The 23,918-nt window shown below is 36.9% G+C and overlaps 1 non-coding gene across 1 annotated transcript; it reads right to left on the bottom strand.

Moving 5' to 3' along the window:
* Positions 1–11,334: 11,334 nt before the first annotated feature.
* Positions 11,335–11,458, bottom strand: LOC118654846. The gene has a single exon (XR_004967105.1). It is a non-coding gene; the product is annotated as a small nucleolar RNA SNORD22 (small nucleolar RNA).
* Positions 11,459–23,918: the final 12,460 nt, after the last annotated feature.

Genomic DNA, 23,918 nt, shown 5'->3' with positions numbered 1-23,918 from the left:
TTTATTCTTTTTTCCTTTTGCTTTTCTAGTTGGGTGTTTCTTGCTTCTTCGTATTTCAAATCTATTTTGAAAGAAATTTTCATTCAATTACATGTATCAGAAAGATTATAATTTCAAAATAAATGCAAGGGTTCAAAGCATCCAAAATAGATAAGATCTCAGAGGAACTCTGAATTGCTATCTTTTGGAGAAAGTATTGAGATGAAAGGAAGCTCAATGAGTTATTTTAGGTAATAAAATGTGTTTATAAACTTGGTGTGAGAGAGTTTTAATGATTTTTAAGATGGGAAAACTTAGGGAAAAATACTTGGTTGCTATAATACAAAAAATTTTTATAATGTCTTATAAACTTTCATATTAACATTAATCTCATTATCCTGTTTCAACTTTATTTTCCTGTCAATAGGTTGCCAGTAGCTATATTTTCTCTTCATTTCCCTTCATACCAGTCTTGATGTGGCTTGTTCTTTAATTCCCTGGTTGTAGAACTCCCATTCAGCCAGATTTCAGGCAGTCCTGAATGGTGGTTGTTTTGTAGTTTAGTTGTAATTTTAATATGGTTGTGGGAGGAAGCAAGAGTTCATTTACCTATGCCTCCATCTTGACAGCAAGTTTTTACTTATAGACAGGTTTAATTTATACAAAAGTTTTATATAGTTTGAACAGAGAAGTGGATAGACATTCCCTGATTCAAATTTCAAGGGTTCACATACTACTTTCCTGGGCCATATCCAATCTACTGCCTTAAAAAAGAAAACGTAGCCAGGATTATTTGTTTATGTATTTCCTATGGCTGCTTTCAGGCTACACCAGCACAGTAGAGTATATGCAACAGAAAATGTATACCCTGCAAAATCAGAATTATTTCCTATGTGGCCCTTTACAAGAAAGTTTGTTTATGCCTGTTCTAATGTATTATTACTTTATTGGTTCTTCCATTGCAAAGTGATAGAATTTTCCAAGAAAAAACACAAGACTTGTTAATGCTTCCACATATTCTACAAGGCATCTGGAATTAATATCTAAGGAACCAAAAAAGGGACAGAAATACTTCACAATAGAAGCCATATTGGCAAATATCACTGATAATAAATTCTACTGTCCAATATGCCACTGTTGCATCATGAAAACTTTTAACTATTTTCTACATGACCGAGCTAGTATCCAAACACCACTCCAGAGTCTAAAAATATGCATGAGTTAGTTTATACAGCTGAGCAGTCAGTCACTCTGTATTTTATTGTCCATTCTATAATTGAGTGTAAGACACTGAGCTTCAGTTAAGTAGTGTATGAGAATATTAAAATTAGTTGATGATAATTATACCTGGGAAAATTTATCTTATATGTTGAAAAAATAAAATAAAAACGCTTTATAGTAAAAAAAAAAAAAAAAAAAAAAGTATTACTAATGCCCTAAATTGAGCAGACCAGCTACTGTTGGGCATCAAGATTAATTTTACATTCTTCCCACTAGACCATGTGCTTAATAATTCTTAATAGTTAATATCAATTATTACTATGGAAATATTATTGGACTTAAATTAAGGATATCTGGATATAAATATTTTATCTTTTATTTGAAAAATGTGTTCTTAAGTTAGTCTATTTTTAGGGTCTCAGTTTTCGTAGCTGTACTAACATATACTACTAGAAGATTGTTGATAGTGTTAAATGAGATACAGCATGTGAAATCACCTAGATCACTAGGTTCTCCATAAATGTTATTTGTATTTATATGTGAAATACATAGAGAAATTTCAAAATAATGTTTCATAATCACTATAATTAAAATTTTATCATATTCCTTAGTCAAATTATGACTTCCATATTCCGACATACATTTCAATACTTAGAATTTTGCTAATTCATTTTACATTTTAAGTAGTCAGATTTTTCTTCAGAACTTGAGTTTAGAGACTTATGATGTTGGTTTCTCTTGACCATCAATTTACCCAGTTTTGCACTTAATAGTGCACCTAGAAGAAAACTGATATGCATTACAAAATTTAGTCAATTATGCAGATTTACTATTAAAATTATTTTCATTTTTGTGGTAAAATATAGCTTAGCAGACTGAATATGGGACTGGAACTTTTTTAAGTATTAAATTTTATTTTGCATAAATTCTCATTCCAAAATATTTAACTATTTTACCTTTTTGCCTTTTGGGGCCTCAGCTGCAAGATTAATAATAGCCATTCTTAAAAATTATTATGTAGCCATATTGGTGTGGTTCATTGGTTGAGCACTGACTTGTGAACCAGGAGGTCACAGCTTGATTCCTGGTCAGTGCACATGCCTGGATTGCAGGCTTGATCACCAATAGGGGACATGCAGGAGGCAGCCAACTGATCAATGATTCTCACTCACCATTGATGCTTCTACTTCTCTCTCTCTCCCCCTTCCTCTCTGAAATCAATAAAAATATATTTTAAAAAATAAAAAATAAATTTATGTAGTTCTTATCTTTCAGAATTATTCAGACTACTATCCTATCTAATAATAGACAAACATGGTAATTAACCAAACCTCCAACAAGCTTCCCATTGGCTAATCAGGGTGATATGCAAATTAACTGCCAACCAAGATGGCGGTCGGCAGCCAGGCAGCTGAAGTGAACAGGAGGCTTCCTTGCTCCAGTGGAGGAGGAAGCCAAGGTTCCACGCCTGCCGGCGCCCAGCTCTGAGCTGCACTCTAAGCAACTATGTTGCAATTATAGAAGCTAAACAATCCCCAGACACCTGCTTTCAGCCATCTGGGCCTCAGAGCTGGAGTTGCAACAGTGTTTCAATTATAGAAGCTAAACAAAGCCCAGATACCTACTTTCAGCAGCTGAGGTCTCAGAGCTGGAGCCGAGCCTCAGAACCAAAGCCAGCTCTCAGCTCCAGTGACAGCCATAGAAGGTAAATAAATCCCAGAATAAAAATAAATAAATAAATAAAAAAGAGGCTGGGAGCTTCAGTCACCCGCCAGCCTGAAAACGGCCCTCAGCCCCTCACCCAGACTGGCCAGGCACCCCAGTGGGGACCCCCAACCTGAAGGGGGTGTGACCAGCTGCAAACAGCCATAATCCCCTCACCCAGGTTGGCCAGGCATCCAAGCAGGACCCCCACCCTGATCTGGGACACCCTTCAGGGCAAACCAGCTGACCCCCACCCATGCACCAGGCCTCTATCCTATATAGTAACAGGATAATATGCAAACTGACCCTAACAGCAGAAGGACTGGGAATGACTGGTCACTATGACACACACTGACCACCAGGAGGCAGACGCTCAATGCAGAAGCTGCCCTCTGGTGGTCAGGGCGCTCTCACATGGGAGGAGCTCTGCTCAGCCACAAGCCAGGCTGATGGCTGCCAGTACAGCGGTGGTGGTGGGAGCTTCTCCTGCCTCCTCAGTTGCTCTAAGGATGTCCGACTACAGTTTAGGCCTGCTCCCCGCTGGCAAGTGGACATCCCCCGAGGGCTGCCAGGCTCCCAGAGGGATGTCTGATTGCCATCTTAGGCCCAATCCCCTGGCTAGCGGGCCTAAGCCAGCAGGTGATCATCCCCTGAGGGGTCCCAGACTGCGAGAGGGCACAGGCCAGGCTGAGGGACCCCCCTCCCCTCCCGAGTGCACAAATTTTTGTGCACCAGGCCTCTAGTCTAATATAAAAAGGTACAGAAAATAAAAATGTAAAATGAGTATATCCTATATAATAAAAGCCTAATATGCTAAGTGTCTGGTCGTCTGGACATCCGTTCAACCAATCAAAGCATAATATGCTAATGATATGCTAAGGTCGCTCAACTGCTCACTATGACGTTCACTGACCACCAGGGGGCAGAAGCTCCAACCTGTAAGTTAGCTTGCTACTCTTGTCCAGCCTATTAGAACTGAATGAGATGGGCCGGACATGCCCTGGAGCCCTCCCGCAGTTCCTCCCTGGCTGGCCAACCTCCATGGCTCCAATCGTGCACCAGTGGGGTCCCTCTGCCTGGCCTGCACCCTCTCATAATCTGGGACCCCTCAGTGGATGTCAGAGAGCTGGTTTCAGCCCGATCCCGTGGGCCAGGCCAAGGGATCCCACTGGTGCACGAATTAGTACACCAGCCTCTAATATAAATATAAAATATTATGATTTATTTCTTGTAGCAATTTTTTATAAACTTGCTAATTCAATTTTATATTTGATCATGCATTTTCATTTGATGCATAAATTTCTTCATTTTTAATGTGCAATTTTCAAAAAAGTTCAGTTGTATTTTTGTACCTGACATTGAGCAGAGTCAGAAATCTGTATGTTTGTATCTAGTATTAAGTGATCTAGTAGGGGTTTTGTGTTGTTGTTAATTTTATTCTTCACAATACCTCAATATCTATGTAAAACCAAAAGTGTGTTAAAGAATTACAGAAGTTCTTACATTTATCCCAGTCAAGTAAATTGGGGTCCTGCTATAGTGCAATCCAGGAAAAATATCTAATTAGCAGGAGAGAAAAAAAAGCAACTAAGTTTGTGCTGGTAAAGGGCTATTTGCTTGCAATGTGTAGGTTGTTGGTTCTGGGTTTTTTTTTTGGGGGGGGGAGTTGTTTGTTTCTAGCAAGATTTATTGCTTACAATCAATGCTGTTTTTGAAGGAAAGGGGGGAGTGGGTCAGGGTTGAGGAACATCTATAGTCATAATCATTATTAGAGATCAATGGTCAATTTTCAGAAGCCAAAGAGCCACATGGAGCATGAACACACCCCACCCACCCATAAAATGAAAGGAAAAAAGGATAAATTATTGAGAATCTTCCTGCTGTGCACACATAAACCCTTTATGAAAAGTTTATGTCCTATTTTATCCATATTATCAGAAATAACCTTTTAATGTATTACTGAATTTGATTTGCTAATATTTTGCTGAAGATTTTTACATTTATGTTCATTAGAAATATTGGACTGTAATTTTCATTTTTGTTGTTGTTGTATCCTTGACTGGTTTGGTAATGCTGGCCTTCTAAAATAAAATTTTGAAGTATTCCCCTTCTTTTCTACTTTTTGTAATAAATTGAGAAAGATCGGTATTAATTTTTTTGAGTATTTGGTAAAATTTACTAATGAAGCTGTCTTGTCTTGAGCTTTTGTTTATTGTGAGGTTTTTTATTACTGATTCAACCTCTTTATTAGTAATTAGTCTATTTAAATGTTCTATTTCTTTATGATTCAGTCTTGGAAGGTGGTATGTTTCTAGGAATTCATCCTTTTATTTTCAAGTTGTTCAATTTGTTGCTGCTGTGTGTTTTAAAAAGAGTTTTCAACATGAAAGTTTTATTCTCATATACTATTTTCCTTTAATAATAGTTTTCTATTGTACTTGGTCTACTATTTCTTGTTTATTCTGCTAATGTCTTATTTCTTAAAGACCAGTAATAAGAATCAGGTGTAAGACTCTGGATGATTCCTTGTTTTCTTAGTTCACCATACTAAGAGGTTTAATGAAATGCACTTTGTTTTAATTGATGGCATTCTCAGTGGATCAAGGTAAAAAAGCTGATTTGTGAAATCTGATTTTGTGATTCAGTTCTGTTGCATAGACCTTTGTTATAGTAATAACGATAATGATAGGAAATAAGTAGAGAGTGTTACAATGTTATAGCAATAGAAAATAATTAAAGAGTGTTATAGGAAATGTAGAAAAATTATTTTTTTGTGTGTGAAATATTAAATAGCACAGGGAATGACCACTCTGGCCAAGCCCTAGCTGCACCATATAGATAAGACCATAACTGGATGCTACCTTTAGGAATGACGTATGTAAACCTGATAGACATCTTCTGAGTGACACTGCGATTGATAACCAGCTTGTACTCTGATTAACACTTGTGTGATGACATATGTTACTGATAGCCACCTGGACTGTTGTGGGTAAGAACAGGCTTAAAAATGGGTCCCTGACTTCAGACATCAGTCATCCTCTTGACCCACGCTCTATGCTGCCTTGCTCCACGCCAGACGGCAGAAGAACGGCCAAACCTCCGATAGTGAGATTTTGGTCGCCCTCCTCCCTCTGACTCGACCCAACCAGAATGCCAGCCACCCAAAGACGGATCCGCCGCTGCCTGCAGAAGACACCACTCTTCCCTTGGGACCCTGTTAAGTCTGAGTCCACGACACCAGGAACCTTGTGAGTAATAAAGTATGCAACTGCATAGTCTTGTGTGGTGTAATTCCTCTGGCAGTCTTAACTATATTAATACTAGAGGCCCGGTGCATGAAATTTGTGCATGGGGAGGTGGTCCTTCAGCCCTGTTTGTACCCTCTAACAATCCAGGACCACTGACTCCTAACTGCTTTCCTGCCAGCCTGCTTGATTGCCCCTAACCCAGCCGTGGGCAAACTATGGCCCGCGGGCCGGATCCGGCCCGTTTGAAATGAATAAAACTAAAAAAAAAAAAAAAAAGACCGTACCCTTTTATGTAATGATGTTTACTTTGAATTTATATTAGTTCACACAAACACTCCATCCATGCCTTTGTTCCAGCCTTCCGGTCCAGTTTAAGAACCCATTGTGGCCCTCGAGTCAAAAAGTTTGCCCACCCCTGCCCTAACCACTTTGCTTGCCTGCCTCATCGCCCCTAACTGCCTCTGCCTGCCTGCCTGGTCACCCCTAAAAACTCTGCCTGCATGCCTACTCACCACTAATGGCCTCTGCCTGCCTGCCTGATTGCCCCTAACCACTCGCCTGCCTGCCTGATTGCCCCTAACCACTCTGCCTGCCTGATCACCCCAACTGCTCACCTGCTTGCCTGGTCACCCCTAACTGCCTCTGCCTGTCTGCCTGATCGCCCCTAACTGCCTCTGCCTGCCTGCCTCATTGCCCCTCATATTACACTTTTATTATTATAGATAGTTGCCTTGCTCCAAGCTGTAAGGACCTGCTTGTCATAAAGATGGAAAAGTTTTAATTTTTACTCTTGATTATGGCAATTAACTAACACAGATGGCCACCAAAAAGGTGACTCACCAAAGGGTGTATAGCAAACGGTGCTGTTAAGTCCTCTTCCATGAAAACGTGCATGGCATGCATTGTATCTACCTGGGTACATGAAAGAGTGAAGTTTCTGTCTGTCTTTGCAATCATATGAGCGAATTGTGTGAGACCCCAGCACAGTCTGGCTTTGTGCTCACAGAATAGTAGAGGTCTTTTTTTTTTTTTTCTTTGCTCCATTGGTGGATATTTCCTAGAGGTTGCAGGATATCTTCCTTTTAATTTTTCCTCAACACTCTGACTTATGTCTCTCACCTTTGGTTTCCCTCCATCCTCCACCCACAATAACTTGCTCTAGGCTCCCTTTGCTAGAGTGTCTAGGTAGGAGATTGCACAATGCATCTGCCACCAGAACCACTATTCCCAGCATTCCTGGTGCTCCCCGTGCTCTCAGCTTCTGCTTCCGGCCCCAGGCCCCTCCCCTGCCTTCCCCTGATGTGGGGCGCGGACACTGGGTTCGCGTTGCCAGGGCGACGTCGCCAGTGTCCTGCCCCTGCCACTATGGGCGCCACCATCTTTGTCGCAGAGTGATGGTTAATTTAAGTATTACTCTTTTATTAGATAGGATAAGGTCAGCTGATAATGCCTATCCTCGGTCCTGCTTGCTTAGAGTAGTCTCTTTGCTAATAACTACTTAATGTCAGAACACCTGCATGGTTAAGTTTATCTCAAGGGACACCTTGGATAATGCCCCATATACTCTACTCAGACAACCTTTAATTGCTATTGCATGCTTGCTTGTTTTATCCTTTCACTATCAATCTACCATTAGATGCCTCCTCCTTTAAAGTTGTCCAATTCTTTTCCTGAAAGGTTGTTTTCCTAAGACTTTTCCTATGAAGTCTTTTCTCTTTCATTCCATTTCAATTTATTTTTATGATATTACTAGAAGCCCGGTGCATTACATTTATGCACTCGAGGGTATCCCTCAGCCCAGACTGTGCCCTCTCACAGTCTCCCTGCAGGAGCGGGTCTAAACTGTCAGCCGGACATCCCCCAAGGGGTCCTTAGCGCTGCCAAGGAGGTGGGAGAGGTTCCCGCTACCACTGCTGCGCTAGCCAGCCGTGAACCCAGGTCAGGGTTTCTGGCCGAGCAGTGCTCCCCCTGTGGGAGCACACTGACCACCAGGGGACAGCTCCTGCATTGAGTGTCTGCCCCCTCGTGGTCAGTGCGCATCATAGCAAAGGGTCATTCTGCCATTTGGTCGATTTGCATATTAGCCTTTTATTATATAGGATTCTCTATTCTCACCTGAATTAAGTACAATATTTCCTTACCAGGTTTTAGGTTGTCATTATCTGTGATAATTTTTTCCAAGTTCTGCCACAGAGAGTACTTGAACTCTCCACTTTTCTGTGTTTCTCTGCCTAAGTCAACTATGGCATTGATTCTGGAAATCAGTGGTTTCAAAAAGTTTACTGCTTAGTAAATTAGCTTCCTAATGCTGCTGTAACAAATTGCCACAAACTTTTTCTCTCACAATTCATGAAGCTACATGTCTGAAATCAAGGTGTCAGTGGAGCCATAATCACCTCTGAAAGCTTTAGGAAATGATCTTCTCTTACCTCTTCCTTGCTTCTGGTGACTGCCAGCAATCCTTGGCATGCCTTGACTTGCAGGTGCATCACTTACTGCCTCTGTCTTCATATGGCCGACTTTCTTCTGTGATGTCTGTATCTCTGTGTGTCTTCTCCTCTTATAAGGACAATAAGTCAGGTTGAAATTAGGGCTCACTCTAATCCAGTTTGAATTCACCTTAACTAATTATATATGCAGACTATTTTTCCAAATAAAGTCACATTCGGAGTTTCAAGGTGAACATCATTTTAGGGGAATATTACTCCACCCAGTACACTTACTTATACTAAATTATGCTATTGGTATAGATTGCAGTGGTTTTATTTGCTCTGTTCATATATAATATACTTTCTGGGAGAAGGTACAGAAAAATTCAGATTTAGGTAGCTGTCATTACCCTTTAGGAAACTAGATCATCAAAACACTGTAACTGAGCCCTGGCTGGTGTGGCTCACTCAGTAGGTGACGTTGACGTCTCTCTCTCTCTCTCTCTCTCTCCTTTTCTCTCTAATCAATAAAAAATCTTAAAAAAACACACTCTAACTGAGGCTATAAAATCATTCAATTAATCAATTTTAGGTAATGATTATAAAGTTTTTTCTTGATTCTTTTTACATCTGTCAAAAGTGTTTTATCTCAGAAAATTGTTATAACATGTTATTGACAATTAGCATACTTAACTCTTTTTCTCTTCCAGAGTGGTATAAGAACACTGAACTCCTTCAAGAGAGGGGAGGGGCAAAAAATCAGGAGGTGAATATAAAAAAACAAAATTATTTTTGAAAACACCTAGTTAATAATTTTGCCAAAGGATGTTTCTCATCAGAGCAACATAGAAACCAGTTGACTTAACAGACCTGAGAATTATTTTGATCACCACAAACTTTTTTGATGTGAAGATACTTAGAATTGTTTTATTAATTTTGTTATTAATTTTTTGTTATTAAATGTATTGGGGATTACACTGATAATAAGATCATATAGGTTTCAAGTGTACATTTCTATGATACATGATCAGTATATTTGCATTGTGTGCCCACCACCCAAAGTCAAATCATCTTCTGTCACCATTTATTTGGTCCCCCTTACCCTTTACAACCCCCCACACTGGTAACCACCACACTGTTGTCTGTGTTTACGAGTTTCAGTTTCAGTCCCGCATATGATTTCATATAGTTGATAGCTTTTTCTGACTTATTTTGCTTAGCATGATATTCTCAAGGTCCATCCGTGTTTTGGCAAATGGCAGTACTTCACCTTTTCTTATAGCTGAGTTATATTCCATTGTATATATATATATATATACCACATCTAGGTTATGGAGAAAAAGGAGCCCTCATTCACTGCTGGTGGAAATGTAATCTGGTACAGCCACAATGGAAAACAGTATGGAGGTTCTTCAAAAAATTAAGATCTTGTTAATAAGCTATGTCTATATCTGATATGTAAGTTAAGTTCAGCTTAACTTCTTGCCCATCAGACCTTATTCCTCTGCACTCTATGGGTTCAAAAGAATTTTATCAAAAGATGCTTTTTTAAAAAAAATTTAAATCTGTATTGTTGAAAGTATTACGTATGTCCCCTTTTTCCCCCGACTCTGAACAGCTCTGTGCTACCACATGGCGACCTTTGCCATCAAATAGAAGCATCCATGGTTCTTAAAGTGCCTGCCGCAGGCCCCACCTTCACTCTGGTGGCTGCTAAATCCTGAAGGAGCTCTTCCCAGGTGACACTACAGGCCAGAAGGTGGGGGCGGGAGGGGGGGGCATGCTACTTTAGCTTAACTGCATTGGCAATATTTACAGCTCTTAACAATAGCCTACCCCTGCCCCTTGCCCCAGGCCTTCACCACCCTATTGCGTGTGTCATGGATTATGCATATATGCATACAAGTTCTTTGGTTGATCTCTTCCCACGCACCCTCCTATTCCCTGCCTTCCCTCTGTTTTCTGGTCCATTTTTTTTCATCCACTGAAAATGTTCCTTTATTTCTTAATTTCTGTGTGAATGCCATCCTAACATTTTTCTAGCTGGCTTCCAGACAAATTGTAAAGCAGCCAATTACCCTAAGCAAATTATATAGGATTCTCATGGTTCTTTTTCCTGGTTTCATCTTGGTTGATTTGATCAAACTAGAGTTTTCATATAAGCGATAAGGCATTCCAGTGGAAGGGTTGGAGAATAAAGAAAGCTTGCAAAACAAACCACGTATTTCAAAGTTTTTACTTTTTTCTGAGTAAACAGAGACTCTCCTTGTGATAATCTCAGATTTAAGAAAATATTAAAAAGCATACACTTCTAGTATATTTTAAAAATAATAACCATTAGTATTTTTAAAATCTCATTCTTTGTTTAGTTTTGTAGCTTCATTTGTTCAAACTAGAGAAGACATTTAATACATTCATTAGGTGAGAACTAACGGGTGTCTGTCACAATAGTAAATCACCTAATTACCACCTATTTGTTGAATTTTTGCTGTGTGCAAAGCATAGTTGTTGGCCAAAGAGAGACAAAGACAAATGTACAAGGAAGAGGCTGGAGGTGGGTAACTAAAATGTATCCATCACCTTTGCTTTGAAAAGTTTACTGATTTCTAACAAAAAGTACTATGATTTGAATTTAGAACCTTTGGTGTGACAAATTTAATTCTCACAGATGGATGAAAATGGATTATTACTTATTTTTACAAGCAGAGAAAACTCATTGCTTACATTCTTAGCTACAGCTCCTAAACCACTCCATACCTTTTTTTTCCCCCTGAAACAAACTTTCCTCTTCTCCCCCAGCCAGCCCCAGTGGGATCACCATTATAGGCTCTGGGACCAGGACAAGACATATGACATGTGAATGTTTCCTCACTGGGAAACCACTCCATAACTTTCTGATGACGTATTTGTAGGTCACTGACAGTTGGATTTGAGTGTCTTTCATTCTCCTCAATTTCTTTTGCATGAGAAAAAGCTGAAGCCAAAGAATCAATGTGAAGGGAACTGTAATTTATATCCTGATAAGAAATTACTATAGTTTCCTTGATCATAGTATTCTTTTTAAATTCAGAGTATGATTTCCATCTGTTTTAGCTAATTTACTAGCACAGATTATGCATAATTATAACTTCTAGATTATGGGTCATATTTCATAAAAAGGACCACTCTTACCACAGACATGCAAGACTCTTACCTGAAATAAAGCTACATTATCTCATTGAAACATAAGGTAATGAATGTTAATTTTCTGATCTGAAAGTATTGAAACTCTCTTCCAATGTAACATGAACTAAAGGGAGATGGTTTAATGTTTAACATAGGATTCTTAGTTTATCATTGTTATTTCTAGGAAAACAAGCTTATGAAGTGATTTAAATACAGTAATTACTGATCACATATGCTAAAGGGGAAATTTTTTAATTTAGCATAGTTTGAAATTATTTTTTCTTCCATACACAAAATTTGCATTTATTAACTAGAATGGATTTGTAATCAAATTATTGATCATCATTTTAAATGTAATAATTCATAGATAAAATTCATAATTTGCATATATATTTAATAAAATTCACCTATCTCATTTTACAAATGAAAATAGATAAAATTAGGTTACAGAAGGAAAGACAAAATAAAAAGGAGATGTTTTCTGGACAAAAGAATAAGAGTTTAATTTTATCCAATGGTGGAAATGTAAATGAACATTAATTAGGTGAATTAAAGCACTGAAAATTTGACAAAAGCAATTGTAATGAAGCACTCAAATCATAAAAGAGAAATCATTTATGAACAAAAAGTTCTTTTTAGAGAATATTTCCAAATTAATCTATTAAATGAGATGGTCCTTCAAAATGTGATTTTTATTTTTACAATAATTTCTCCAGTTTTGATATTAGAAAATGCAAAGCATTATTTTAAACATTAATACAGATAAAAGTGGATTATTGTCACATTATTCTGGCTTAGCTTCTTTTTTATTTCTTTGCTGTTTGTAATTAGTACAGAGGTTTAGAATATTTTCTGTTTGAAATATGGGATATAATCATTACCAACAGTGAAAAGAAAATTATAATAGCAAAATAATAACTATCAAGACTGGGATAAGTTTCAGTTGGTAGTAGAAGGTTCTGTATGAAATTCTAACTTTAAATTTTTACACTTTTCCTTTTGTTCTGCAAAGTCTGAAGCATTTCTAATGTTCTCTGTTGGAAATCATTTATCAGTTTAATGAACACATTCAAGGGAAGATAACCATAGGGGAGGAGGGAAGATCTGATTCTTTTGTTGCACATGTAGTATAACTGCCCATCTCTCAGTATATCTGACAGACTCCAAACATTAAATTAACTGAAATGAAAACCTCATTCTGAACTGATTTCCCATACATACCAAACAGCCTGTGAAACGCCTCAGATTTTATGTCCAAATCCATTAAGCACACTGCAGAGAAAAGTATAGCAAGTGCATGGTTGAATATATGCCCATAGAAAGCTTCCATACTTTGTTAACTTCATAGCTGAATTGATCCACAGGGTGCAAAGCTAGGCACTGAGTAGACTAAATGGCCTGGCATAGTTGGGAATGGAATTGCATTCTGAATGAAAGCACAACATTGGGAAGAAACTCAAAAACAGAATCATTTCCTATCCTGTGATCTTTCTACTGTTCATGTAAATTTAAGTATGTGGAAATGGAGCTTGTCAGTTATTGCGCTCAGAGGCAATGCCAGTTGTTGGAGTGATGAGGTTTTAGTAAAGACCAGTTTGATGAAAACCTCAAGAATCCTTCCTTTGATTATGTATTTCTTATAGATCTTTAAGGGTTGCACTAGATCACTGATAGAAGTTATTAATTTTATCAATTTTTGTTATTATCTGTATTTGAACACATTTCATTGGCATACAGAAAAAGTTTGTTGTTTTTTTTTTCTTGATTAAAGGCCATATACAACTATCTAACAGTCAGTAGCAGGAGGTTAATGGCAATGAACTAGAATAAAACTAAATGTCACCTCATCTTACTTTTCTTTAAAACCTTCTAAGTAGATAAGACATGTTCAGAAAGCTGTAAAATGTGCCCTTTGCTTACAAGAAAAAGGTCACTTCTGAGCTAACAAATTATAATAGGCTACTCATAAATGATCACATCAGTGACTGAAATATGGTGCTGTGCACACTTTAAATGTTGGTGCAATTACTTTAGCCTTAACTAGTGATTCTTTTTTTTTACCTGAGAGGAAGTATCTTGGAGCTTTTGAAAAATTATAAAATTTAATATAAATTCATGAACCAACAAATATCTTAAAGTCAATATAATTATATTTGTTTTGTCACCTACACAGCTTACCTTTCAAATCTACATACTTAATTATGCATGATCATAGACCCATCAACTACTATGCTGAGGAAACATAACTTTTTGGACTACAGCAGACATGGTGTTGAAAAGTGTGGACAGGTTCCAGGGGCACGCTCTATTGTACTGTATTCTTTTGTAGAAACATTGTAAAGCAGCTGTCATAAAGGGCAGTTGAAACCACATGCACTTCCTCAGCTAAAGTAAAAATTTAAATCTGACTATTTTACAGCTATAATGATAACAATGGAGACAGAAGCATGGCCATTCTCACATCCTTTATTTCTATTTACTTTTGTTTCTGTTTTTATACCATCTACGGATTATTTGAAAACTTTCAGAAACCATTTGTTAAAGACAATTTCTATGTTCACAGAAAACATCCAAATTGCTACTGCTAATAAAATGGCTCAAGATCCTCCAAATTAGAAAAGCCAACTTGTAATGTCATATACCAGCCACTAGATATGCAGCTAATATAATAGGTGTCAGATAATGGATACTGGATGATGTTTTTTCATGGTAAGTCAATGACAAACATTCTTAGTCCCATGTCCTCATGCACGCATAAAGAAGTAATATTTAAACCCAGAGCATTTGTAAAAGGGAAGTTCAAATTCTCAGTTGCTAATAGCTAACTCGAACAGTAGTTGTTAAAATGCAATGCCTGTCCACATCCCTCAAATCTCCCGTAAGGATAATCTGACACAGAATTGACACGTGACAAAATTTCATAAGGTAAAAAAAAAACAGCAGCACATGCCGCATTTGGTTAATAGGCAGCTTGTCTACAATGCCAATTTTATGGGAAAAAATCACCTGTTTAAGAAAGCAACAACTCTTAGGCTCTGGAGAAATTTTTTGTTACCATGTATAAAGATGTATTTTAATCTTTATTTTTATAATATTTTAAAAATATTTATAAAACCTTGAGTCAGACTCTTCACTTTTTTTTCTTTGTTATTACAAATAGCTCAGACAGGGTCTCATTCTGTTGCTTGGAAATCATCAGTGATTTCTGATTCCCTATAGGATAAAGTACAATTTCCTTAGATTTTTATCCATTGTCATTCCTAATCTGGCCCTAAGGAACATTTCCAGAATCAAGGCTAAATGTGCATGACATTATTTTGCTACAATTGACTAATTGCTGCTTCTCACACAAATCATTAATTTTTGTCTCTGTGTAATTTCACTTGTTTTTTTTCTGTCAAAAAAGTTTTTTACAACCCTTTTCATCTAGAAATATCTTTCTATATCTTTTTTTTCTTAATTAAATCTTTATTGTTCAGATTATTACATTTGTTCCTCTTTTTTCCCCCCATAACTCCCCTCCTCCCAGTTCCCGCCCCACCATCTGCCCTCACTCCCCACCCACTGTCCTCATCCATAGGTGCACGATTTTTGTCCAGTCTCTTCCCGCATCTCCCACACCCCTTTCCCCCCCAAGAATAGTCAGTCCATTCCCTTTCTATGTCCCTGATTCTATTATGATCACCAGATTATTTATTCACTTGATTCTTAGACTCACTTGTTGTAGAAATATCTTTCTATATCTTGACTTACCCAAATATTACTTATTTCCTGACACTTTCTTTGGAAACTCCTCTAATCTTGTTCATTTATTTATTCAACAAACATTTATTGAATTTTCTCCATATGGCAGGCACTTGTTCACTGGGGATACTCACCAGATAAGGAAGACAGGGAGTATATAAGATGAAATTGATCACTTTTCCTTACTAATGTAGTTTTTATTCATGTTAATAATAATATCATTATTTGTGTTTATTTCTGTCTCCTCCATTAGTATGTGAGCTCTCCAGCCAAGTCAGGAGAAACATATTATTCTTCCTTGAATTTCTACAATATTGTCTTTTGAAGTCTTATCATAATGATTTTTTGGTAAAGAACCATTAAATTAAATGAATGCATGATTATATTAAGTATGCAACTGAATCATATTATCTTACTCTCTCCCAAATTCAGTTAAGCTTATATATTCTATAAAATCACGTTCTTCATAAGGGGTGAAATAATTAAAGCAAGTATCAAGATTATAGGGTCCTTGACTAATAAGTATTCTGTATCTAATATTCTATCCCATAATAGTACCTAGAATGATTCTCAGCATATTTTAAGTGTTCAATAAGGGTGTGACTGACTAATGAGAAAATTTTTTATGTTCTTAGGAAAGAAGTTTATATAAGGAAAGTAAAGTTTTAAGTCAAAGTAAGAATCTTTCTAAGATTCATATCCTGCAACCCCTTTTCTTTTAAAAATGTTAAGATGGATTTATTTCAATTTGAATTGAAGAAAATATAACAAATGTATGACTGGATTCAGAAAATGGAAAAATAGCTTAGTATCTTGTGGCACATTTCAAAGAAAAAAAACATTAAGATTTTTACTAAAACTCCTAGTAAATATTTTTTAATGCTATATTTGTCATAAAAAGAAAGGAACATAAAGGAAATGTGATAGTTTACCCAATAACCTGATCATAATTTTTGGGGGTTTTAATTATGGTTTCCTGCAAGCCCTTTCTCAAATTCCTTATAATACTTCTGAAGATTCAAAAATAGATTTAAAGATAACATATCCTCTCCCCCCAAATAAGGCGAATATTATAGCTGCTGGCAGAATTGGAAAGGAATGTATACTCATAACAAAAGAAACAGAGCTGAAGTAATTTCTACAGTAAGCAAGATATAGAACAATCCTGCCAGCCAAGTAGGTAGTAAGGAATTTATTATCTGAACAACCAACTATCTTTAGCATGGGTACTGCTTTGTGAAAGCGCCAGGTTATTACTTGCCCTCAGACTTTATATTTCATTTCTAGTTAGGAAATATAATCATCCCTCCTCTACCTCCAAAAAGATTTGAAGCTAGGTAGATAATAGAAGTATATGTCATAGCAGAAAGTTCACTCAAATAAGTAAAACAAACAAAAAATTGTGGGTTGGTGTGCAGGAACTATTCAATGGATCAAGTGTAGAACATGCTGGCAATTAAGTTTTTCTAGGTAGTCCATAGATTTAGAGTGCTATAAAATGTTTAAATAGTTATAGTGAATAAATAATTTTGACATAATTGTAGTATGATCTAGGTACATCAACCTTCTCCATATGTTCTTTGGGGGGAAACAATGCAGTCAGTGTTAAAGAATGGGCTTTCCATATTTTAAAATTATTATTGAAGTGTTTAAGCATTAATATCCAGGGTGGGGGCTGAAGTATGCAATGAAAAAATGTAAATGAATGCTCCCTCTTTCAATGAAGAGTGTTATATCATGTAAAAATAGAGATTTTCCACTTCTGTCGTACGACATTACTGGGGCTGATACAAACCACATTTTCTGTCTTATAGCAAATATTGTGCTTACATCTCTTACTCTTCAGGATGCTTTAATAAAACTAAAAAAGTCTTACAAGGACTAGATTTGAAATGTATTGTAGATCTAGACAAATAAGACCTAGTCCTGAAGGCTCAGAAAACATAAGCTCCAGAAATTATTTCGTACACAGAGGGAAAAGTGAATAAAAATAAATCTGATTGGCACTACCAATGATTTGTTGTAAAACATGTTCTCCTTGAAACAGGAACAGTAAACAGTAAGGTAAGATTAAAGTCCTTAAGCTTCAAAGAAATGAAAATGAAAAAATTGAGCAATATATATATATATATATATATTAAGATTGGAAAGTGGATATTCGGTTTAAGAATTATGGGTATTATTGAATAACAAATCATGAAATTGAAAATGAATAATCGCCGAAACCGGTTTGGCTCAGTGGATGGAGCGTTGGCTTGCGGACTGAAAGGTCCCAGGTTCGATTCCGGTCAAGGGCATATGCCTGGGTTGCGGGCACATCCCCAGTAGGAGATGTGCAGGAGGCAGCTGATCGATGTTTCTCTCTCATCGATGTTTCTAACTCTCTATCTCTCTCCCTTCCTCTCTGTAAAAAATCAATAAAATATATTAAAAAAAATGAATAATCAACTTAATTGAAGATGTTTTTTCTCTTACACTGAAAACAATGTGTATACAAACTGACAGGATTTATACTAAGTATATTGGGATCTACATCTAGACACACACAGAAAACAGTTTTAGATTACAAATTAAAATGTAAGTTTTAAAAAATATAATAAGAGAAAATATATAAGCTAAACACATGGAATAAAGTTGAGCTGGCTCTGTACTTCTATACAACACCCAAAACCATAAAACTAAAGAGAAACAGACATATTTTTCTACCATTTTTTTGTTTGTGTGCCTAAGACACTTCTATTGGTAATAGCATTGCTTATATCAAGGGGTACTGATGATCTTACACAGTTGAAAGTCACTTTTTCTTTCTCTTAGAAAAGAAAGTAACAGATATTAGAAGAGTGAAAACGAATACATCTTCTTACCCTGTAATAGCAGATTGGTATTAGACATGTCAGTATAAATTCTCTACTGAGGGGAACTAGAATCCATGTCTCTCTAGTAAGAGTAAGCAAATCTAATAATCAGAGTCCTATTTATGGTACCATTACCCACCAAAAACTCCAGAGTTCCGTGAGGAAATAGCCAATTCCAAGTGTAGAGCAGGAAGAATACAAGATGATCATGGAACAGCCAGGAAGATAGGAAATATTCAATAAACAATGAACCACTTCTAAGAGACACAGGGCATAACTTTGATGAATTTTCATGGGACAAAAAGTAAGGCAACATAAGATCAAGTTAAATTATTATAATAATGTATTATAATTATTTTAATACTAGAGGCCCAGTGGGGTCCCTTGGCCTGGCCTGCAGGGATCAGTGGACCTCCACGCCTCCACAGCCCAGCCTTACCTGCCAGCTCGTCAGGCTCCAGCCTGCTGTCCAGGTCGATCCTGCACAGCACGAAGTAGTGCGCAAAGCAGCAGGTGGCCAGGGAGGAGCCTGAGCCCAGGCTGGGCACCTCACCACTTCCACTCCTCCCGGTTCTGCTGTGCCTGCCAACACCACTGGGGTGCACAGGGAGAGTGTTCACCCGAGAGGCTGCTGCTGCAGCTGCGCTCTCCAGTCATGAGTCTGGTGTCTGGCACCCGTCTCTCAGCTGAGTGACACTCCCACTGTGGGAGTGCATTGACCACCAGGGGGCAGCTCCTGCATTGAGCAGCTGCTCCCTGGTGGTGAGTGCGCATCATATCTACTGGCTGATCGTTCGGTCATCTGGTCATCCAGTCGCTTAGGCTTTTATATATATATGAATTGTAGAATCCATGAGTTTATACTGATATAAATGAATAAATAAATATAGTGGAGAAAGGAAAGCTCTTTCTTATATTTGAATGCCAACTAATAATTATAGAAGAAATGCAGAGTTAGAAAATTATAATTAAATGTTAAAACTAGTGGGTGCAGATATTCATGTAGCAAAGATATTTACATATTCTCAAATAATCTCCCTAATATTACTAATTACTAACTAGATGATCAAAGTTTAATATCTTGATAAAATATACTGAAGATAATACATCACTCTGAGTTAATCTTGCCCTAAAATAAATGAACTGAGTCCTATAATGAAAAGTATCAGATCTCAAATTGAGGAATATTCTACTAAAATGGCTAGCATGTATTTAATTTTGAAGTTAAGAAACACTAAGAAAGGATGAGGAACTATTTCAGGTTATATAGTATGAGACAGACATCACACAAACATGATTTGGGATTTTGGACTGAATATTGGAATGGAAAGAAAATAGATATAAAAAGTATTGCCAAAATTGATGGCATTTAAATGAGATATGATTGGGTAATAATATATTAATATTAAATTATCTGAATTTTATAGTTTTATTGTGGTTACTTATGTTCGTTTTCTTAAGACAAATATGCTGATTTACTTATGGGTAAAGAAGCATGGTGATTACAACTTACCCTCAAATAATTTTAAGAGGGAAAGAGACGAGAGGAATTATAATAATTAATCAAGTGGGACAAAATATTTTTAAGTCACAAATCTTGATAAAGAGCTCATGACAATTATTTGTACTATTCTTGCAACTTTTCTGTAAGTTGGAAATTTTATAAAATTTTTTTACAAATGGAAAAATATAAACTTCTGTATAATAATTTGGAGGAGATGAACATTGTCTAATCTAATCTAAGAATACATACATAAAAGAAAAGAGAGACTGTAACAATAGAACTAGGAATTAGGAACATTGAGCAATGATAACATCATAATAAATGGGAGAATATATCTCTTATTTAAGTTTAAAGTAGTTAAGAAATTTTTTTTAAAAAAAGTTTAAAGTAGAGAAGGGAATCATAGGGCAGAATTAGTGATAAGATTTCATGGGGGGAGCAATAGTGCGTCTCCATGAACACATTCTAACTGCATAATTATCTCAGGGATAGAGAAATGTTCTTAGTAGTAGGAGGAAAGTCACTCTCTGATTGCAAAGAACAAATTTGTAAATTGTTTCAGGCTATCATATTCATCCTTCACTTTAGTTTCTTTAAGGAAAGAGGAAAAATAGTTTTAGACTTTATTGCTAGAGATGTGATTGTAACAGTATTAAATAATTGAATATTTAACAGGTATAGTAAAGACACACTCTGACAGTTGCATTTATTGATTTACTAGAGGCCAGGTGCACGAAATTCATGCATGGGGGTGGGGGGTGGTGGTCCCTCAGCCTGGCCTGCACCCTCTCGCAATCCAGGACCTTTTGGCAGATGTCTGACTGCCAGTTTAGGCCTGATCCTGCTGCAGATTGGGCCTAAACTGGAAGTCGGACAGCCTTCTCACAACCTGGGGCTGCTGGCTCCCAACCACTCACCTGCCTGCCTGCCTGATCACCCCCTCACCACTCCCCTGCCAGCCTGATTGACACCTAACTGCTCCCGTGCTGGCCCGATTGCCCCCAACTGCCCTCCCCTGACAGCCTGGTTGCCCCTAACTGCCCTCCCCTGCTGGCCTGGTTGCCCCCAACTGCCCTCCCCTGCAGGCCTGATCGCCCACAACTGTTCTTCCCATCTGAGCTCTAAGCCAAGCAAAAAGAGGACCAGTCCTTTGAGTATTACCCAAATAGGTTAGAACATTGCAAATAAGATCTTCTTTGCTCCCATTGGTTCAAGGTAGGCCATTGGGAATTAGTCCTTGCTTCCTCCTAACCATACTGCCTTACACTGGGGAGGGGTTGGGCCACAGGCATATAAATACACCATAAAATTTTCTAATGCTTGGAAAGTTGCTTTTTTTAAAAAAATTGCACATTCACTTGGTTTCTCTAGATCTTTTACTGTTTCTCAGAGAGGCTTTAAAGTTATTTTATTCCATCTCTAGTTGTTATTGTTGGTTTTTCATGCTTCCATCAGGAAACAAGGGCATGTAACTTCTTATTTTTCTATTTTACTCTTCATGGTGCTGCAGATATAAAACTCTTAAAATAATTGCATGCCCATGGATTCATCAATGTAAATTTTAAAGTTTTTCTTATTTTTTTTAAAAATATATTTTATTGGTTTTTTACAGAGAGTAAGGGAGAGAGATAGAGAGTTAGAAACATCGATGAGAGAGAAACATCGATCCGCTGCCTCCTGCACATCTCCTACTGGGGATGTGCCCGCAACCCAGGTACATGCCCTTGACCGGAATCGAACCTGGGACCTTTCAGTCCGCAGGCCGACGCTCTATCCACTGAGCCAAACCGGTTTCAGCTAAAGTTTTTCTTAATGTGAATAAATAAGAATATTTGCAAAACTATTATCCAAAAAGATTATAATTTCAGATGAGCACAATATGTGAAACAAATTACATACTTGAAAGTAGAGGCTTCAATTATGATACATTTGTGCAACAGAATACTACATAATTATAAATTAATATTATGAGATATTTACTGATTTGATGAATATTTTAAAAATATTAAGCAAAAATTCAGCTTCAAGATGTAGCTATGATATGTCATATTTTAATTAAAAATATATAATTATAAAAAGAACACAATTAGTTCATCAGCTATAATTTTGAGTCATATGAAAATGGGTAAATTTTAATTTTTGTTTTATTGGTATTTTTTATAACTTTTGCAATAAATATGTTATATTTTTGCAAATATATAAAATGCGCATATCACTAAAGTGTTTATGCTTTTTGGCACAGTGATATTACTGTAATTTATTCAAAATAAATAATCAATGATGGCCACAGCAATGGATCTATGTGTAGGTTTGAGGAGTATAAGGACAGGTCAAAGAAAAAAAATAAAACACAAGGTAGCAGCAGAACTTACAAGCTTTATTGGGCAGCACTGTGATAGGTTTTCATATGAGGGAAATCCTTTATAGGGTGAGTCTGCCAGAGAAACTATAGCATGGGGTCATCACTCACAGAGAAAGAAGGGAAAGGGAACTTTCAGGAGAAAAGGGTGTTGGAAAGGAAACTTACACATCTAGGTGCTACCATTCAGTAGCACATCACAGTTTCTGGGTCATAAAGTACTGAAGGGCAGCAGTGACTTGAGGTCTTTACGGTCTGGGGCTTACCTTACCCATGGCCAGTAGTTGCTGAGTGTATTTTCATGGGCTATGCAAAACATCGCTAAAAATCTGTTTCTTTTCAGTTATGTTTCAAACAATTGAATGGTAAACTATTGAAGGTTGATGGTAGGTGTTTGAAATCATTTGTATCAGTCTGCTATGAAGAAATAAATAAACTGGGGGCCAATATACAGAGGTCATCTTTGACTCATTTATCTAAAATTCTGTATAAGTATATTAATCACTAGTTATTTGTTAATAACAAAGCAAAATATTTGGCATATGTATAACAATTGTTATGCATAAATAAAAATGCCTGCCTTTAAGCAATGTTTAGCTCATAGGAAAGACCTCATGGCATAACAGTAGCTAAACAAATCAAAGTATATACTGTTTACATAAAACATCTATGACTATTCACTTACAAAAAGTGGAAACTAAATCAACTCAATTTGTTTAGTAGTTTACATGATGTGATAATAAGTTGGTTTTATTTTCTGCTTAGATTAATGCATAATTTAAAATTTGTTAACAATTGAAATTTCTTCCATGTCTAATTGAAGAAAGTTAATTTTCTTTTTACATATGATTTATGAGATCTCCACAAATTTCAGTTAAGGGTGACATCAGTGTAAATGGTTAAGTAAGCAATAATGACATGCACCACTCCATAAAAGCAACTAGAACCCTGGGGGTAAAAAGAAACTTAAAATTGTTTTTTTTTTATGACTCTGGAAATGAACTAAAGACATACCAATCCTAGGAGCTTTTACTCAAGAAAAGTGGCTGAATCTCAGGACAGAAAGCTCTGCCTAAAATAGTATTATTTTAACCTGCCTTATTGTGCTCACTCTTTTGCCACCTCCATAGCATCCTTGAAAATTAACAGGCCCACAATCATAGTGAACACTAGCAGCATATCAGCCATTAGAGGTAGCAGGACAGGTTTGGAGCTCTTCAAAACAACATTCTTAGAGGCAATTTTTATTATTTGATCTGTCTGTCTGTTCTCAAGACTAGACCTTATTCTCTGAGAACAATCTATTTCCTGGAGGAGCTCATTGAAAACAAATATATTTGTAGAACATCAGAGCTTCCTTAGATGGTGATAATACTGGGAAAAAAGTTGCCCAAATGCATGAAAGGAAAGCTGGTAAATGAAATGTCTATATGGGGCTTTGAAAAGTTCTAACACATTCCTGGTGATTTGGAGGCCGTGCATATGCACAGTGCTAGTGTAAAAGAAGGTCTGGTTACATGATGAGGAAAGATCTGAGAAAGCCCTGAGAACTCATATCTATATACTAGTAACCTTGAGATGTTGTAGAATAAGAGGAACACAAAGGCAGAGATGAAAACTGCCTGCCAAATCACTGAACATGTGCTCCAACATGTATACAGAACTTACCATATAGAAATGAAAAGGATATATATAGACTAAAAGTAAAAA

Source organism: Myotis myotis, unplaced genomic scaffold (assembly GCF_014108235.1).
Source record: "Myotis myotis isolate mMyoMyo1 unplaced genomic scaffold, mMyoMyo1.p scaffold_m19_p_4, whole genome shotgun sequence".
In the NCBI taxonomy this organism is placed as follows: Eukaryota; Metazoa; Chordata; class Mammalia; order Chiroptera; family Vespertilionidae; genus Myotis; species Myotis myotis.
Note: the sequence above shows the minus strand (reverse complement) of the source record. Positions and strands in the feature narration are given on the sequence as shown.